General features: G+C 38.5%; 1 pseudogene across 5 annotated transcripts in view; it reads left to right on the top strand.

The window, feature by feature from the left end:
* LOC311516919 (C-C chemokine receptor type 5 pseudogene) overlaps positions 1 to 18,760 on the top strand; it is a 37,419-nt pseudogene extending 18,659 nt beyond the window's left edge. For 2 of the 5 annotated variants that reach the window (XR_014714662.1, XR_014714663.1), the window contains 2 exons: positions 14,545 to 14,743; positions 15,762 to 18,760. The product of XR_014714662.1 is annotated as a C-C chemokine receptor type 5 pseudogene (transcript). Of the gene's footprint in view, positions 1 to 8,830; positions 8,851 to 10,817; positions 10,965 to 12,009; positions 12,146 to 14,544; positions 14,744 to 15,761 lie in introns of those variants that run through there. The other 3 variants (XR_014714664.1, XR_014714666.1, XR_014714665.1) reach the window with 3 other exon arrangements.
* Positions 18,761 to 20,602: the final 1,842 nt, after the last annotated feature.

Here is a 20,602-nt window from a genome sequence, read left to right on the forward strand (position 1 = left end):
TGGATTCTCACAAAAGAGCTCTCTCTAAACACAAAACAGACTGAGAGACATCCCTCAGAGATGGACATTATCATCCCTACTAAACAGGGTCTTCACATAGTGAAATTTTCCAGCCAGATTTTAAGATGAGAGAGGTCCCTTCCCCAAAGCCAAGTGCTTTATTATTTTTTTACGTGCTCTCCTTTACTTCCCAAGGCGTTAGCCAGAGCCTACCTGCCATGAAATGGGCTAACCTGCATGCCTTACTAAGTCTCTTCTGTAGACAATCCTGACAGACTTTAAAGTAAGAGCGACACAAAATATGATAAAATGCTGAGGCAGACAAAATTGGATTCTGAATAGGGAACACTTCTGCTAAATTTTGATACAAGGTGGATGAGACAATGTATTTTATTCCACCAACTTCTGTTGGTGGGAGAGACACTTTCAAGCTTACACAGAGCTCTTCTTTAAATCTGTCTCTCTAATATTTTGAGGCCTATCTGGCTACAACAACACTGCATATAACCAATTTTGACACCAGCAGTCTAAAAGCAGAACGTTTCGTATGTCAGTTTTATTGGTTTGATTGTTTTTATCTATTTGCACCACATGCAATATTCTAAATTAGGAAACATTTCTGCTAAATGTTGATACATGCAGTCTAGCAGGAGAACGTTTCATACAGCTGGGTTCCCTCCCTCCCTGCCCACCCCGTTATAGTCCAGTTGATCATAAAAAGTAAATCTACATCTAGCAGCATTCTCCCATATCCCAATCTGCTTTGTGGAAAATCAGGTGACTATGGTAGAGCTTAGTATAAAAACCAAGAGAAGTAGCCCCTCTTCATTTAGTGGAAGTATATAATGCACTGAAGTTAATCGAAAGGTTCCTATTGACTTCATTGGGCTTCAGATCAAAACCTTAAATCTGTTGGTGCTTTTCAGTGCTCTGGATCACCCAATCCTGCATTTTCAGGAAGCAAATTTCAAATCTAATTTCCCACAATAGAAGTTCCAGAATGTGTGTGCTTAAATTTAATATTATCGAAATCTGTAACATTTTAAAATCAAATTATTCTTTTGACACTTTTCAAATGTCCAAAGCAAAGTATCAAGATAAACAGAGTGGAAATTCTTTGCTACTTTCATCAGATAAACTAAATAATATCTTAGCCCTTATAAAGTATTGTCTGCTTGATAGTGACCAGTGAAATGTGTTTGTTAAATTATTTCTTTCCATCATAATAGCAGCTACTAAGATTGAGGTCCCATTGTTCTAGGCCAGTGGTGGGCAACGTGCAGCCTGTGGGCCACACTTGGCCATCGGGTAATCTGCTGGTGGGCCGCAAGACAATTTGTTAACATTGACCATCCGCAGGCATGGCCGCCCACAGCTTCCAGTGGCTGTGGTTCGCTATTCCCGGCCAATGGGAGCTGCGGGAAGTGGCAGCCAGCATGTCCCAGCAGACTACGGCTTCCTGCAGCTCCCATTGGCCAGGAACGGCAAACCGCAGCCACTGAGACCTGCGATCAGCCATGCCTGTGGACGGTCAATGTAAACAAACATTGCCCATCACTGTTCTAGGCACTGTACCTACACACAGTGTGAGACAGCCCCTTCCCAAAGAGCTTACCATGTGGACAGATCAAGTATATTCATCCATGTTTACAGATGCAGAACTAAGGAACAGAGAGATCAAGTGACTTCCCCAGTGCCACACAGTTAATTAGTAGCAGAACCAGGAACCGGCCCCAGATCTCCAGAGTCCCAATCCAATGCCTTAGCCTGAAGGCCATTGATTCTCCCATAATTCCATTATGAAATGTAAGGGCCTATCAAATTTGCCATTTGGACCCAGAAAATAAAGGTATGTTTCTGCATGACAAAAATACAACCTAACCCTCATGAACTAGTTTTTGTTGTTGTCAAATGCAGCAGCTTCACATCCTCATTTAATTGACCATGAAAACTATTTTGTTCCGCTTACACTCCTCTTTACCAAACCCTATTCCTTAGTTCACTTGTGGTATGGAGAAGCTCTTGCATTTTTCCAAGGAGCATAGAAGACATTTCTTCTTTCTTTGCAGAAACTGAATGGCACAAATCTACAATTCTGTGTGTGGTTTTGACTTGCAAAATCCAAGCAAATATTTTCTCTCAAATATCGCTAAATTCTAAGAACTATACAACTAACATAGAAGCCCCTCAGCTACAAAGGGGTGTCAAAACTTATTCCCACCTTATCTCTGTCTGTCTGGCAAATGGTTGGAGATTCATCCAACCCTTTGAAACTCATTTCCATCAGCCATCCTTGAATGCAAATTGGGGAGACACACATTTGAGATAAGAAAAGGAGTACTTGTGGCACCTTAAAGACTAACCAATTTATTTGAGCATAAGCTTTCATGAGCTACAGCTCACTTCATGAAAGCTTATGCTCAAATAAATTGGTTAGTCTTTAAGGTGCCACAAGTACTCCTTTTCTTTTTGCGAATACAGACTACCATGGCTGTTACTCTGAAACCTGACATTTGAGATAATCATCCCACATTCTCATTTCTCAGTGCAGCTGATTGGGGGGGAAAAAACCCATAGGAATGAAGGAATGCTTTATAAAAAATATAGATCAAGTGTTGGAGCATACTAATTTTGGGGGGGAAGGGCAAGCCATAACTTTTGTACACGGAGTACTGTTTGCTTGCAGAGGAAAATAGTACATTTTGAAAGTTCCCTGGGATTTGAGGGGTTCAATGTTAACAAGTGATTTTCAAGGGTCTGTGGGCAAATTCAGGTATAGGGCAACCTCAGAACTCAAGGGCCCTCAAAAATCACTCAGCAGTGAGCACAATTATGACGCCCCTGGAAACTCATCTCATCATCATGCTCAAGAATTAAGACTCATGAAAACTAAGACTCAGGAGGACTCTTATTCTTGAATGGTAGGCTAGCACTGCATGAAGAAGCCTGAATGGGTCCACTGAACTTACATATAGAACAATCCTGGTTTTCATATTACATCTGAACGTCAATTGTAAAGCATCATGAGAATAGGACCCAACAGAGCTTCTGAAATGAAATGACACATTCAGAACAAAAGCACAGTGTCAGAGTTCCCTCACCACTCTGAACTCTAGGGTACAGATGTGGGGATCCGCATGAAAGACCCCCTAAGCTTATTTTTACCAGCTTAGTTTAAAAACTTCCCCAAGGTACATATTCTTCCTTGTCCTTTGACGGTATCGCTGCCACCACCAAGTGAGTTAGACAAAGATTCAAGGAAAAGGACCACTTGGAGTTCCTGTTTCCCCAAAATATCCCCCCAAGTCCCTTCACCCCCTTTCCTGGGGAGGCTTGAGAATCATATACCAACCAAATAGGTAAACAAGGTGAGCACGGACCAGACCCTTGGGTTTTTAGGACACTAAAAACCCATCAGATTCTTTAAAACAGAACTTTATAATAAAGAAAAAAGTAAAAGCACCTCTGTAAAATCAGGATGGAAGGTAATTTTACAGAGTAATAAGATTTAAAAACACAGAGGATTCCCCTCTAGGCAAAACTTTAAAGTTACAAAAAACAGGAATAAACCTCCCTCTTAGCTTGTGAATTTTCCCAACGCTAAAACAAAAGATAACCTAATGCATTTCCTTGCTATTACTTACATCTAAAATTACAGAAATTGTATCATTTCAGTAGAAGCTGGATTACTTGCTTGGTTTCTCTTTGTCTCAAGAGGGAACACACACAGAGCACAAAACAAAACATCCCCCCCCCACAGATTTGAAAGGCTCTTCTTCCCTTATTGGTCCTTTTGGTCAGGTGCCAACCAGGTTATTTGAGCTTCTTAACCCCTTACAGGTAAAGGAAGGATTTTATGCTACCCTTAGCATCAGCCATGGAGATCTCAAATTGGGCACACAAAATTAGTGGACATTTTTTACCTTAATCTTTCTGTGCCTCAGTTCCTTTCCTCTAAAGTGAGGATAATATCACCCCATTACTTCAAAGGGGTGTTATGAAGATAAATTTATCAATGTTTGTGAAACACTCAGATTAGCTAGTTACATGAACACTATAAAAAGTATGAGGAAATGATTAATTATGTGTGCAGGGCTTGGATAGCACACATGGGGATACATACTAAATAAGTATAAAATGAAATATTGAATAGCTACCAACTCAGTGTGAGCACAGTCCATACCGTGCACTGAATGAGATGTCGTCCTGTGGAAAAAATAGTATGTGATCAACTAATTAAAGAGAATATAATGCATATGCACAAAGGGGCTGAATTAAGATTGTACAGGCAACCTTGGTTCTAACATTTCCTAATGTAGCCCTTCCTGGAGTACCCCTGGTCCTCAAGGGTGTTAATGTCCCATATTCACGATTATTCACTCCTTTCTCAGGGACTTAGACCCAGATGCAAAAAGGTATTTAGGCTCCTGCCTTTAACTGATTTCAGGGGAAGTTAGGAGTCTAAATACCTTGGATCTCTGCCTTGGCAATTTACTTAGGATTTACAGGCTCTGAGTTCTGTGAGCCACTTTACGACTGGGTGTGTTAACTAACAGGCAATGTTCATTCTGAGTCGCATACGGCTCAATAGTGTTCATCACCATGTATATTTTGACAGGTTTCCATGCCCCATTTCCTGGCTTCCGTCCGCATTTCCGTTGGTATCAAGGTTTGGCACTGTCAGCCATTTTCAAAAAAATATTTTTGATTTTTTTATGTTTGAATAGGGGGAGTGTTGCATGCTTGTGCTTTGATACATTTGGTTGCTTGTTTAGAGAAAAAGGTTGAAAGAATAGAGTGAGAGCTTAAAGATTTAAAAGAGAAAGCTTTGGTAAGGTGTAGAAGGAAAAAAAAGGAAAGACCCTTTGGTGAGGGTTGAGTAAGGAGAGATGATTTTTAAAGGCCTAGTTTGTTGTTAAAGAATGGAAAGAGGACTTTATTTTTCTTTAAGATTTTTGTTTGTTTTTAAAGGGTGAGTTTGAAAGAATAGAGGCAAGTTATTAAAGAGAAGATTTTTAGTGAGGTTTAGTAAGGAGAGGTGTTTTGAAAGGACTAGTTTGGTATGTTAAAGAATAAAAATTTTGAGATAAATGGAAAAGGTGTATTAAATATAAGAGGTTAAGAAAAGAGCATTTAAAAAGAGTTAAATAAGAGAAACATAAAGGAAACTTTAGTAAGCACATGGTAAAAATATAAAGTTGGTTAAGAAAGAAACATTTAAAATCTTAAATATAAGAGTAGGTTAGGTTAAGAAAAAAGCATTTAAAAAGGTTTAAAAAGCACACATGGCAAAAAAGGGCATTTACTAAAGCAGAACCTGTTTAGTAAGCACATGGTAAAAAATATAAAGGCAGGCTAATAGAAAAGCAGTTAACCTATCCTTGTACTTAATAGTTTAAGAAAAGAGCATTTAAAAAAAAAGGCTAAAAGAGAGAACAGGGCAAAAAAAGGGAAAAAGAAAGCTCCTTTGCAGATAGCCAGCACGTGGTAGAGTTAGAGAGAGAGATCTTACGCTTCCAAATGTTTCTGCAGAAAGAGGCAACTTTCCAGGTTCACAGCCTCTCAGGCTTGTTATCACCACCTTTGGATCGGCCTAATCAGATGTTGCTCTACAGCAGCGTCCATAGAATTCATTTTCCTGAACCAATCCTATAGTTCCAAGGTTTTTAAACAAGAGCCATCTCACCCGCCCCACCCCTTTAACTGCCTTATTCTTGTCTAAAAAAACAGACCCCAAGAATTTCCCCCCACAATGTAGCCCTTTTACATAGTGGCTTTAATAAAAGTTAAAGCCATAAGCCCTTAGTCTAAAACATAGGGGAAAACTTTTAAAAAATTGTTTGTTACTAAGATTGGTTATTTTTTAGTGAGGACAATTTGAAGCTGCAGCAAAACCCCTGTTAGCAAAAACAGCATCTGAGAGTCAGTGGATCAGAGATAAGAAGGCTGCTTCTTCCCCAAACTTTTTAACAAATGCAAGTAAAAGTTATATTAAGTCTTGTAAAAGGATAAACACTTTAAAAGACAAACTTATCTGAAGATGTATTTCTCTATTTAGCACTTTTGCATATGAGTTTCAATAAAAAATGAGCATGCAGAAACATTCCAGGTTTAAAAACACAGAGAACCTGTTTATAAAGGTAATGTATAGTGATACAATATGTTCCCCCTATGTTTTAAACTAGCACTGGTCATTTTTTAGTGAGAACAATTTGAAGCAGCATGGTTTTTCAGCAAAGCCACAGTTAGCAAAAACAGCATCTGTGAGTCAGTGGATCAGAGATAAGAAGGCCAGAACATAACAAGAAAGCCCTAGGCTTGCTTTTAAAACAAAATTATACCAAATACTTGTTGAAATAAACATTTCCTTTTTTTATGTGAAGAAGACATTGCTTTGTAACTAATCTTATAAACAATGTAAAATTAAAAAAGAAATTACCTCAGGGTTAAAACCACAGCCAGTTAGTTTATAAAAGTAATTTAAGTTTTTAACAAATAGAGGTGAAAGGCTTGTAAAGCAATAAACACTTCAAAAGACAAGCCTATACAAAGACACATCCCTTCATTTAGCACTTTTGCATATGTTTCAATAACAAAAGAGCATGCAGAAGCACCCCAGGCCTAAACTCTCAGACTCTTACTAAGAAAAAGTTTTTAAAGCTTTTCCCTATGTTTTTATTGAGAACAATTTGAAGCAGCCTTTTTAAGTAGTGGATTAGAAAAGAAGACCACTTTGAAAATCAAGTCTATCTGAAGAAACAATTTTTCCTTTAGCTCTTTTTTGCACGTTTCAATAAAAAGTGAGCATGCAGAAACAACCCAGGGTTTAAAAACACAGAAAGCCTGTTTATAAAAGTAGTGTATAGTGATTAAAAAAGTTTTCCCCCATGTTTTAGACAAGCACTGGTCATTTTTTAGTAAGGACAATTTGAAGCAGCATGCTTTTGCAGCAAAGCCGCTGTCAGCAAAAACAGCCTCTGTAAGCCAGTGGATCACAGATAAGAAGGCTGCTTCTTCACCTGCTTTTTAATTTATACAAGTGAAAGTAATAAGTTTTGTAAAGGAATAAACACTTTAAAAGACAAGCCTATATGAAGACAAGACCCTTTATTTAAGATTTTTACATGTGTGTTTCAATTTTTTAAAAAAAAAAATGAGCATGCGGAAAACACCCAGAGTGAAAAACACAGAACCGTAGTAACAGCTAGTTTATATTCCCCTTATTCTGTGTTGAGGCTGATCGCAAGTTACCTTGGTCTGTTGTTACAGGGGGAGCTAGTAGTGAACTGGCTTTGACCTGCCAGGCTGGCTTGTAACCACTCAACTAAATAAACAAAAAATAAAAAAATAGTATAAAAATAAAAAAATAGTAGCGTTTCCTGCCAGAGCCTGCTTGTGGATGTACAGCCTCCCTCCCCCCCCAAAAAATAAAAATCACCTATGCAAATTGCTTTAAATGAACTGTCTCATCTGCGTACCCTGGTCTTGTGCGTGCCCAGAAATTCCCCACACTAGAGCAGCACCTGCTACAAGCCCTCAAGGACAAGGCTGGAGGGTCTGGGACTGTCTGTAGCAGAAGGGGTGTAACCACTGATTCTTTCTTTTTTTTTTTTTTTTTTTTTTTGATTGCTTAGCACGTATTTAGTAACATGTAAAGGCTGGGAAGCTGCTTATACTTTGGCAATAAAACTGGTTATACTTATGCACCTGGTGTGGCTTCATTAAGTGTATCCAAGCCACACCCTTTTGCTGGACATTCTGTAATCCAGTGGATCAGAGAGAAGTTTATTTTCCTCCCCACTTTTTAACAAATCCATGCTAAAGTTATATTAAGCTTTCATTTTCTTAGCACTTTTAGATTTAAGTATGAATTTTTTGGTTTTAAATGTTTGCAACCCGTGTGCTGATACACAGGTACAAGCTCCTGTGTTTGTTTTGGGTCCCATAGATTTTATTAAATAATACAGCACAGGCTGGAGCTGTGGCTTTCTCTACATTTTATAAACAGATAAGACTAATTAGGCGAGCCAGTGATCCATGCACCATAGTCTGCCTTAGCAAGGCTCCAGCGGTTACCACTTTAGTTTGCTTGTTTTTTTACACAGACTTCTTTCCTAACTTTTTAAACACTGTTAAAGTTTTAACAAATACTTTGTGAAAGTGATAACAAGTATTTTATTCCAGTTACTGATGGTAAAAGACAAACCATCACCATCATAAAGCTCAGAGAGAGCCTATTTGAAGAACACTCCCACCCCTCAACTTTCCCCCATACTTGTAATACTTGCTAAACGTGTAGTGTTTCATTATATAAAGGGTTTTTTAACATGAAAATACAGCACTGACTGAGATGTAACGTGACATGACCTTTTTTAAGGATATTCTGTATGCAGCGAGGCCTATTTGAAGCATTATGTTTGTGTATTTAAAAGCTTAACATGAAAAAGCAGTATTGACAGCTGATATTTGGTAGAAGTTTAGTGAACTAAAAAGGCTTAAGATACTAGCCTACCCTTTTAAAAATAGTGTTTTTAAAGTACCAAAACAGCAACTGGGTAAGAATATGAAAACTGACAATTGAGGGGAGTTTACACATGTGTTTTAATAAAATAAAAAAAAAACACAAAAAAATAAACAAGATTGCTTTTTAAAGTTTGGATTTATACAAAAAACGCAAGAAAAAATTAGCTTATGTAAAAAGAGTTAAGGCGTCTTCCTCCCCCGCCCACACACACACACTTTTCTACACACCCTGCCCCTTTTTTTTTTTTAAAAATGCTTTCTAAAATCTAAACTGAGGACAAACAAATTTTAAAAAAAGCCACAGCCACGGAGATCAGGCCATGGAGGGTAAGAAAGCTGTTCTGAGTTTTAGGGGGAATGTTGATAACTCTTTCAGTGGAACAGTTTTGTAGACAGCCATTCTGTGTTAGTTGTTATGCTTTAGCTCGGGCAAGCGTTTGTCATTTGGAAGCACTTTCCCACTTTATGAGGTATTATCTTCCCCCATCCTATGGCCTCTCAGAAATATTAACAAAAACAAACTTAAAGATATTTTGTAGCAATGCCTGCAAAGCAACAGTTTCAATTTTGTTGATCATTATCTTGTCTAAGCCCCGAGATAATATATTTTTGTTTTTTTATAAAACACTTTTTTGTGCAAACTGTAACCCTAGATGTACACTGGTTTACAGAATAAGAGGAATATAAGGACCTGTGGTTTTAAACCTGGTGTGTTTCTGCATGCTCTATTTTATTGAAACACACCTGTAAAAATGTTAAATGAAGGGATGTGTCTTTGTGTAGGCTTGTCTTTTAAAGTGTTTATTCCTTTACAAGACTTAATATAACTTTCTCCTCTATTTGTTAAAAAGTGGGGGAACAAGCAAGCTTCTTCGCTCTGATCCACTGTCTCACAAAGGCTGTTTTTGTTGAAAAAGCACACCGCTTCAAATTGTCCTTACTAAAAAATGACCAATGTTAGCCTAAAACATAGGGGGAAACATTTTTTATCACTATAATTTACTTTTATAAACAGGCTCTCTGTGGTTTTAACCCTGGAACGTTCCTGCATGCTCACTTTTATTGAAACATATGCAAAAGTGCTAAATGAAGGGATGTGTCTTCATATAGGCTTGTCTTTTAAAGCAGTGGTTCTCAAAGCCGGTCCACCACTTTTTCAGGGAAAGCCCCTGACGCGCCGGACCGGTTTGTTTACCTGCTGCATCCGCAGGTTTGGCCAATTGCGGTTCCCACTGGCTGTGGTTTGCCGCTCCAGGCCAATGGGGGCTGCAGGAAGGGCGGCCAGCACGTCCCTTGGCCCGCGCCACTTCCTACAGCCCCCATTGGCCTGGAGCGGAGAACCACAGCCAGTGGGAGCCACGATTGGCCAAACCTGCAGATGCAGCAGGTAAACAAACCGGTCCGGCGCGCCAGGGGTTTTCCCTGAACAAGCTGCAGACCGGCTTTGAGAACCACTGTTTTAAAGTGTTTATTCCTTTACAAGACTTAATATAACTTTCACCTCTATTTGTTAGAAAGTGGGGGAAGAAACAAACTTCTGCTCTCTGATCCACTGTGATGTTGCACCCCATAATGCTTTATAGAAATGTGCTTCTGAGTGTAAATGAGTGTAAATAACTGGAATATGTTTTATGCTAGATATGTCATGTAACATAACCTTTGCAAAGATATGTTCCTCTGAATGTATTCATCCTATTCACATGCATGTATAATTTTTATATCTGAAGTTATGAGAGTTGGTTCTATGCTTGTATTTAAAGTGTTTGCTGTAGGAAGCACATAAGGCAGATTTATTTCATTTTACCAAATCTGACTTGTTATGCTTTGATTTAATAATCACTTATTAACTATAAAGGTAGATTTAAATCTGTTTGTTCTACCTGAAGTGCATTTGGTTTGCAGTGTGTCAGAAACTCTCCTTGGGATAACAAGCCTGGTACATATCAATTTCTTTGTTAGTTTGACAAACTCATATAAGCTTGCGGCATCCAGTGGGCATAACTGGACACTGCAAGATGGAGGTTCCTAGGGTTGTGGCTGGGACTGGAGATATTGGCTAGTGTCATGCGCTTGCAAGTAGCTGGGAGCCGCTTACATGCCAGAGGCTGTGCATGAACAGCCCAGGAGAGGGGGTTCTCACAGCAGAGCACAGTAAGGCTGGCTCCCTGAGTCAAGGATTGGAGAGACCTAGCAGCTCACAGGTCCAGATAACACCAGAGGGGAATGTCACAAAGAGGTTTCCACCCACAAGAGACTATATAAGGCCCTGGGAAACGCCTCCATTTTGTCTCCAGCTAGCTCAGAAGATTAGCCTCTCCACCCCAAAGAGATGACTGAAAGAAACTGGAACAAAGGACAGTAACTATGGGGGTGTGAGTGATTGCTGGACCCAGACTAGGAGGAAGTCTAGTCTGTTAAAGCTTATTGGAACCTCTCTGAGGGTGAGATTTACCTGCATTTCGTTTCCTACTGTATAAGGCTTAGACTTGCATATTTCATTTTATTTTGCTTGGTAACTTACTTCATTCTGCCTGTTATTACTTGGAACCACTTAAATCCTACTTTTTATATTTAATAATCACTTTTTACTTAATGAATTAACCCAGAGCAAGTATTAATACCTGGGGGAGCAAACAGCTGTACATATCTCTCTATCGGTGTTATAGAGGGTGAACAATTTGAGTTTAGCCTGTGTGAGCTTTATACAGAGTAAAGCAGATTTATTTGGGGTTTGGATCCCATTGGGAACTGGGTATCTGGGTGTTGGAGACAGGAACACTTCTTAAGCTGTTTTCAGTTAAGCCTGCAGCTTTTGGGGGATGTGGTTCAGACCTGGGTCTGTGTTTGTAGCAGGCTAGTGTCTGGCACAACCAGGCAGGGTATTGAAGTCTCAAGCTGCCAGGGAAAACTGGCTTAGAGGTAGTCTCAGCACATCAGGTGGCAGTCCCAAGGGGGTTTCTGTGACCCAACCCGTCACATCATTGGCTTACAAAATAGGGGGAATATAAACTGTCACTAAGGACCTGTGGTTTTAAACCTGGGGTGTGTCTGCATGCTCTATTTTATTGAAACACACCTGTAAATAAAGGGATGTGTCTTCATATAGGTTTGTCTTTTAAAGTGTTTATCCCTTTACAAGACTTAATATAGCTTTTACTTGCATTTGTTAAAAAGTTTGGGGAAGAAGCAGCCTTCTTATCTCTAATCCACTGACTCTCAGATGCTGTTTTTGCTAACAGGGGTTTTGCTGCAGCTTCAAATTGTCCTCACTAAAAAATAACCAATCTTCATCTAAAACATAGGGGAAAACTTCTAAAAATTGTTTGTTACTAAGGGCTTATGGCTTTAACTTATATTAAAGCCACTATATTAAAGGGCTACATTGCAGGGAAAAATGCTTGGGGTCTGTTCTTTTAGATAAGAATAAGGCAGTTAAAGGGGTGGGGCGGGTGAGATGACTCTTGTTTAAAAACCTTGGGACTATAGGATTGGTTCAGGAAAATGAATTCTATGACGCTGCTGTAGAGCAACATCTGATTGGGCCGATCCCAGGTTCACAGCTCTTCAGGCTTGTTATCACCACCTTTGGAAGTTGCCTCTTTCTGCAGAAACATTTGGAAGGGTAAGATCTCTCTAACTCAGTCATGTGCTGTCTATCTTTGCCCTTTGCAAAGAAGCTTTCTTTTCCCTTTTCTTGCCCTGTTCTCTCTTTTAACCTATATTTGTTTCTCTTTTATTTAACTCTTTAAATGTTCTTTTCTTAACCTATCCTTGTATTTAATAGTTCAAATACTTTTCTATTAACCTGCCTTTATATTTTTTTACCATGTGCTTACTAAACAGTCTCTGCTTTAGTACATTCCCTTTTTTGCCATGCCTGTTCTTTTTAACCTATTTTTCAATATTTAATGTTTTAAATGCTCTTTTATTAACCTACCCTATTTAACGTTTTAAATGTTTTTCTTAACCAACCTTCATATTTTACCATGTTTTAATAAACCGTTTCCTTTGTTTCTCTTTTATTTAACTCTTTTTAAATGCTCTTTTCTTAACCTACCCTTATATTTAATGCACCTTTTCCATTTATCTCAATTTTATTCTTGAATAATATATCAAACTAGTCCTTTCAAAACACCTCTCCTTACTAAACCTCACTAAAAATCTCTTCTTTAATAACTTGCCTCTATTCTTTCAAACTCCTCCTTTTAAAAACAAAAATCTTTATTTTTCTTTAAGTTCTTTCTATTCTTTAATAACATGCCAAACTAGGCCTTTAAAATCATCTCTCCTTACTCAACCACACCAAAGGTTCTTTCCTTTTTTCCTCTAAACCTTACCAAAGCTTTCTTTTTTAATCTTTAAGCTCTCACTCTATTCTTTGAACCTTTTTCTCTAAACAAGCAACCAAATTATCAAAGCACAAACACACTCCCCCTATTCAAACATTAAAAAATAATCAAAAATATTTTTTCAAAATGGCTGACAGCGCCAAACCTTGACACCACCGGAAACAGAGATCAAGGGTGGGACATAAGCCCTAAATGGAGCATGGAAACCTGTCAACAAATATATGGTGTTGAATACTATCGAGTCATATACTACTATTCTGGCATCTCTTAACTTTTCAGGTTAAGACTTTGCAATTTAATGATCTTTTCACATAGAATGTATCTAAGTAAATTTTTTGGTTAAACAGGCCAAGCAAACCAGAGGCTGTACAATGTTTAACCATCAGTGAGAGGACATGGATTTAGCACTAGAAGGAATAGTGTCCCCTTGATGCATACAGATGGTGCCATAGAACGTCACTGGGGAACTGTCCAGCAAAATACCTCCTGAAACATTGTACAGCCACAAAGCTGAATTCCAGCCTATGTGGAAAAAAACAAAAGATCTGTGCAGTAATAACTATCACCACCAAGGACTCTCTGTGCTTTTCTCCTCCACTGCAACTGTCATTACAGATGAAGTGGCAAACATCACACCCAAAATTTCTGTCCTTTTTTCAAATATATTATAGTCATTCAAAACACTACAGTTTCCAAGAGTGCTGCTATAAGGCAAGAATGTGTGTAGCCTTTGCTCAGTCATAGACTTTAAGGTCAGAAGAACCCTTATGATGATCTAGTCTGACCTCCTGCACAACACAGGCCACAGAATCTCACCCACCCACTCCTGCAATAAACATCTCACCTATGTCTGAGCTATTGAAGTCCTCAAATCATGGTTTAAAGACTTCAAGGTGCAGAGAATCCTGCAAGAAGACTCAGTATTTGCAACCTTTTAATTTGTTTTCTGCAAACATTTGTATTAATTATTTGTTTTGTTTAGCAAGAATGTTTGCAGAAACTTGGGCATATATGTCCACACAACAATACACACTAGAGAGGACTTAAGCAAGCCCTACTGTTTATAAGAGTTGCCGTCATCCAATCAGAAAGAAGAAACAATGCCCTGTGAATTGGGTGATCAATTGCACAGCACAAATAGTGAATTATAAATGCAGTCATGAATATTCAAAGCTACAGTTATAGGGAATAATTAATGAGAAACCCATAGGCTTAAATAATTTGTTTGTACAAAACCTTTGAATAACTAATATTTATAGATAATTTGCAAACAGCTACTAATAGTCTGCCTCATTTTGACTGTTATTGATGGAAAAGATCTATTAAATCATTGATTCCAACCAACTTTCAAACTCTAGACAATAAGCATTTCTGATGCTAAGGACATACCACTTTACAGTTCAGGCAAAAGGCCATTGCAATAAGAGGAAAAAAATCTTGATTCAAGTGAATCATGTTAACCCAATATTACATTTTGGCAGAATCCAGTAATTAGAACAAGATAATTAATGCCAACTGCAGATACATTCAAAATAGACACTGGAGAGCATTTTTTTGACAAGTTTTACAGTATGAGAATATAGCCCAACAAAGACAATGGTTTTGAAATTATTTGATGTCATTCAGGGTGGTGTTTCAATATCAGTTGATAGATTTGTGAATTTTCTTACAGGTTATCAACTTGAGAATAACGTGCTGAATATTTCTTGGATGGTAGAGAACAGTACTCTGCTTTCATTCAAAGTCTACATTTTTCATTGCTTGGACTTGATCTGAATTGCAAGAGAGGTGAAATTTGCCATTTCATCCTACAAAGTCAACTCTAGTGCAGGATTGTTTAATCACCTCTTCCACATTTTCCTAATTAACAGGTAAGTCACCTATTTCTTGTACACAAGGATATTATCATGACCAGAACAAGAGAGCCTGATTCTCATTCACACTAAGACCACATTACCTTGCTCTGACAGTGTAAAAGGGCCTTAAAGTAAAAATAATTTATATTCATATTCACTTCCTTCAAGGCTCCTATGCATGACTAGAGCAGTTTAAAATGGCCTGGGTGTAAATGAGAATAAGGCCAAAGGAACAATTTTGTTAAATAAAGAATATGGGCCTCATTCTCATTTAGCCTTATGGCTTCTGTTTTCAAGGGTTTATTTTTAGCAGTTTTTTAGTTTTATGTAGATGTCCAAAAATTAGGGTTGTTCAGGTTTCTCTTTCTATATATACTGTAATGAGTAATGTCTTTTTTCAGAACCAAACTAAACCAAATACAGAAGCACAGAGAGGTCAGTTAATGTGAGAAATGAGCAAACTTGTTGAAAGAATAATTTGTAACAACTAATGTGTTTGGCAAATTTTGCTTGTGAAATGCTACTTAGATGCTGTCCACCCACAGTCTACCAATGCACAACCACTCATGGCTTATTGCTGTGGTGTGGGCTAGTGACATATGAATGTGGGTAGGAAACCTGAAAAACAAAGTGTTTCCTCTAATTAGGCTCCTTTTGAATGGTGCTCTTTTTTGTCTCATTCTGACACTTCTGAAAACCACTTAAACACACTTCTAACAAACCAGCTGAGAACTAGCTGCCTTTGCGATTAGTCATCAGCCAGCTCTCAGTTGTGTCCTGGTGCTGACATACTTCACTGAAGATGACAAATATTTCTCATACATAGTGCATGTGGAAACCAATATTTAATAAATAGTGGAGGTATCAGAGCATCTCAAAAAAAGGGTTACAATTATCTTTTATACTGGAAAGCATTAGGCAACTTAAATATGGAAGTCACTGCCAGCTTCCCAATAATATTTGTGGTAAAATTCTAATATTTGTCTAACTTTTAGTCCATCTCTTTCATTTTAACCCTTTTTTCTTTATGCAGGACAGCACAAGATGACTGAAGAAGCTGACACGACAACCTACTACTACGATCCTGAGTCAGAACCATGCCAAAAAGCTGATGTCAAAAAATTTGCATCCCAGTTTCTGCCCCCGCTGTACTCCTTGGTGCTGATATTTGGCCTGGTGGGCAATGCGCTAGTTGTGCTGATCCTGATAAAATACAAGAGGCTGAGAAGCATGACTGACATCTATCTGCTGAATCTGGCAATTTCCGATTTACTCTTTATTCTTTCCTTACCATTTTGGGCTTATTATGCAGCACGTGAGTGGGATTTTGGAAATGCAATGTGTAAAATTCTTTCAGGGGTCTATTATGCTGGCTTCTACAGCGGGATCTTTTTCATAATACTTTTGACAATAGATAGATATCTGGCCATTGTCCATGCAGTGTTGGCTTTGAAAGCTAGGACAGTTACCTATGGCATCATCACAAGTGTTTTCATTTGGGTTGTTGCAATATTAGCCTCTCTTCCAGGGTTTATATTTCACAGTGTTCAAAAGGAAGGTCCTCACTGGACCTGTAGCCCTCATTATCCATTAGGTTATGAAATCAAATGGAAGCAATTCCTGATTTTAAAGATGAACATCCTGGGACTTGTCATTCCACTGGTCATTATGATCTTCTGCTATGCAGAGATTATAAAGACATTACTGAGATGTAGGAATGAGAAAAAACATAAGGCAGTCAGGCTTATTTTTATCATAATGATTGTTTATTTTCTCTTCTGGACACCATTCAACATTGTTGTTCTCATGTACACTTTTCAAGATTCATTTTTCCTAAATAACTGTGACAGCAGCAGTCAGCTGGAGCTAGCAATCCAAGTGACAGAAGCAGTTGCAATGATCCACTGTTGTATCAACCCTGTGATCTATGCTTTTGTTGGTGAAAAGTTTAGGAAATATCTTTATACCTTTTTCCGAAAATACATTGCAATCTACCTCTGCAAACACTGTCCAGCTCTTCATGGTGATAAATTAGAACGGGTTAGCTCCACATACACCCCATCCACTGCAGAGCATGATATCTCCATTGGTTTGTAAAATGCATTAGAAATGTAGCCAGTAAAAGTTTCATCCTCCTTTTTTACTTAAAAGATTGTGCAATTAAACAAAACTCTTAATACGATGACAATAAGACCTGGACAGTTACCAATCACAGTAATAAAACTTTTTTGTGACATTGTAGTATTTCTCATTTTTCACATAGAGAATATTACAAATCCCCCAAGAACATTCAAATTCTACAGTTTGGTAAGTATCCACTGTAACATCCCATGAACTTTATAAGTTAGTGTTTTTTTCATAATGTAATCAAGTTCTTATCTGAGGTGGAGAAGGTTTATTTACAATTACACTGCTACATTGTTTTTCCTATAGGGTTTGAAGAGCTGTTAAATCTTCATAAAACAGAGATTTTGATAAACAGGAAATGTGCACACTTCTGTTAAGGGATATGACTGACCTTGTGTTAAGCAGGGGTATCCTATTAGCTGGTGACTGTCTCTTTAAAATAATCCTTTCCCCTTGACTATTGCATTCAATTATATTGACTTCAGTTTTATATATTCAAAGAGGAAGTTTAAGCATTAAAATATTTATTCTTATATCTTTACAGCATAATATTTTCTTTAAGAGTGCCTTCTCTTTTCTGAGTGCAACTCTGGAAGTAACTGAACACATATTAAGACATTAGAAATCTAAATGCTATTAATTGCAAGGCAAAGGTGTATCCACAAAACAGGATCTTGATTCTGTAAACAAAGAAAATAATAGAATGCCAGTAGCTGTCACCTTCAGCCCCCGACTAAAACCTCTCCAGCACATCATCAAAGATCTACAACCTATCCTGAAAAATGATCCCTCACTCTCACAGATCTTGGGAGACAGGCCAGTCCTCGCTTACAGACAGCCCTCCAACCTGAAGCAAATACTCTCCAGCAACCACATACTGCACAGCAAAAACACTAACCCAGGAACCTATCCTTGCAACAAAGCCCAATGCCAACTCTGTCCACATGGTTATTCAAGTGACACAATCATAGGACCTAATCACATTAGCCACACCATCGGGGGCTCGTTCACCTGCACATCTACCAGTGTGATATGTGCCACAATGCCCCTCTGCCATGTACATCGGCCAAACCGGACAGTCTCCACACAAAAGAATAAATGGACACAAATCTGACATCAGGAATCATAACATTCAAAAAATGGTAGGAGGAACACTTCAACCTCTCTGGTAACTCAGTAACAGACTTAAAGGTGGCAATTTTGCAACAGAAAAGCTTCAAAAACAGACTCCAACAAGAAACTGCTAAGCTTGAATTAATATGCAAACTAGATACCATTAACTTGGGTTTGAATAGAGACTGGGAGTGGCTGGGTCATTACACATATTGAATGTATTTCCCCATGTTAAGTATCCTCACACCTTCTTGTCAACTGTCTATATGGGCCATCTTGATTATCACTAAAAATTTTTTTTCTCCTGCTGATAATAGTTCATCTTAATTAATTAGCCTCTTACAGTTGGTATGGCTACTTGCACCTTTTCATGTTCTCTGTATGTATATGTATCTTCTTATTATATGTTCTATTCTATGCATCTGATGAAGTGGGCTGTAGCCCATGAAAGCTTATGCTCAAATAAATTTGTGAGTCTCTAAGGTGCCACAAGTATTCCTGTTCTTTTTGCAGGTATAGACTAACACGGCTGCTACTCTGAAGCATATCCTTAATAGAGAAACAACAACTTCCATGCTCTGATAAAAGAGCATAAACCAAATCCAGGAGAGTGAGAAATGAAAATTAGTCTTGATGGTTGTAGTATATTAATTTTTTTTGTTTGATCCTAAAAAGAATGGCAAACAATGGCACAGGAGGGAGCGAGATGCAAAATAGTACTGTGGGCTGGAAATCTCAACAGCTCTCTAGATTTTTTCATTAACTGCGCAAAAAAAAAAAAAAATGCAAAAAGATTGAAAATGCAAGACCTGAATTTTACAGGCTTGCATCTAACCTGTTTTTTCCCATTGGAAAGAGGTTTTCTTGGTCATAATATCCTTTGCCTTCTCATGAACCAATGTGAAAACTTCTTACAAGAACAAGAGTTTTTGCAGCCAACTGGGATTCAGGAAAATTTATAAAGTTCTGGCTTCATTTTGGATTTGAAAGTTTTTACTCATCTAGAGTCCTAATATTTAATGCCATATCACCCTTTAATGTACAGTGACATTTTGTACACCACAAACAACTCAGTTTCTAGAGAATGATGTGATATGCACAGGAAGAGTGAGGAGAAAATGGGTATGCTTCAACAAGCTCTTATTTAAGTGTTAAGGGCCTGATCCTGCAAACACTCATTCAAGCCAGCGTTACTCATCCAGACGGTCCCCTGACTTCCATCCATTTGCTCCAAATGGCACTACTAATGCATGCAAGTCCTGCTCACATGAGTAAGAGCTGGCAGGATCAGATCCCAATATCTTAGCACTTACATAGTACTTTGCAGCCTCACACCTCTGTATATAACTAGTTATTCAGCCTGATGACAGCCCTGTGAGGTAAATATCTGCAGTACTACCACGTGAAGGCAGAAAATTACTCTCACAGTAAACTTCCTTTTATGGAAAAAATATTTTCTGCAAGTTTGCATTAGTGTGAAAGCACCTTTTTAATACCAAATGCATGTCAGTGTTATGGTTATCTATTTCAGAGTATTAGTCATGTTAGTCTGTATCAGCAAAAACAACGAGGAGTCCTTGTGGCACTTTAGAGACTAACAAATTTATTTGGGCATAAGCTTTTGTGGGCTAAAACCCACTTCATCAGATGCATGCTCAGTTTTACTGAGCTGTCTCCATTTCCATTTTTTTGGGGTGTGAATTCTGATGCTATCATTTTATGCTTCTTTCTCCTTCTACATTAATGCAAGTTATTAATAAAATCATTATATTGTATGTTTCTCGTTGTCTTTGTGGGAAAGAGGCTTCAGCTTCAGATCCTGGGAAAGTGCAGGGATTGTGCCTTACATGGATACCAAGGGAACGCACATAACCACAAAGGGGGTGGAGAGGATGTCGAGTCATGGACCAGAACCCTCCCCCACACCAGCCCACAGGGAAATGAAACCTACTGGGTGTGGAGCTGCTGCACTATCCTAAAAGATGTTGCAGCTGGGACAGCCCCCATTCACCGAGAAACTTGAGGAGGAATTTGGTACTTGACCTTTGAAAATATATATTTTTTTAATTTTAGGGGGCAAATATCAGTTTGGGTGGGTATTATAAAGCAGATGGCATGAAAGTGGGTGAGGAAAAATTATCTAGCACTGGGGAACAAACTGAATTCTCCCACAAGCCAGCTCTGGCCACTGTACGATCACTTTGTGCTGCTTAGGTGGTATAAAGTGACATTAGCCAACTAGAGAATTTGGCCCTTAAAGTTTTATATCTACAGAGTATTAAGTATTTAAATATGAGTAAGTGCGTGTTGCTCTACATCCCTCTCCATGTTCCCTGCTCTGTCCCCACCATTCCCCGGTCTCCCCCTTCATGCTCTTCCCAATCTCCTGCACCAGACTTTCATGCATCCCAGTCCTCTGTACCCCTGCATCATCCCCTCTCGATCTCCTGCCAATCTCAATATATTCCTCCTCCCTGACAGCCTCTCACTCCAAGACCAGGTAACGTGGTTCACTGACATCCACTCCCTGCCCCAGTGGGTCTCAAACTTTCTGCTACCATGCCTCACTTTTATTGAAGCAAATGAGCTCAGTCCCCACCTTCATGTGAGTTAGAGAGAATGTTCACATATAGC

The sequence above is a fragment of the Lepidochelys olivacea genome (genome assembly GCF_965140295.1).
Source record: "Lepidochelys olivacea isolate rLepOli2 genome assembly, chromosome: 2".
In the NCBI taxonomy this organism is placed as follows: domain Eukaryota; kingdom Metazoa; phylum Chordata; order Testudines; family Cheloniidae; genus Lepidochelys; species Lepidochelys olivacea.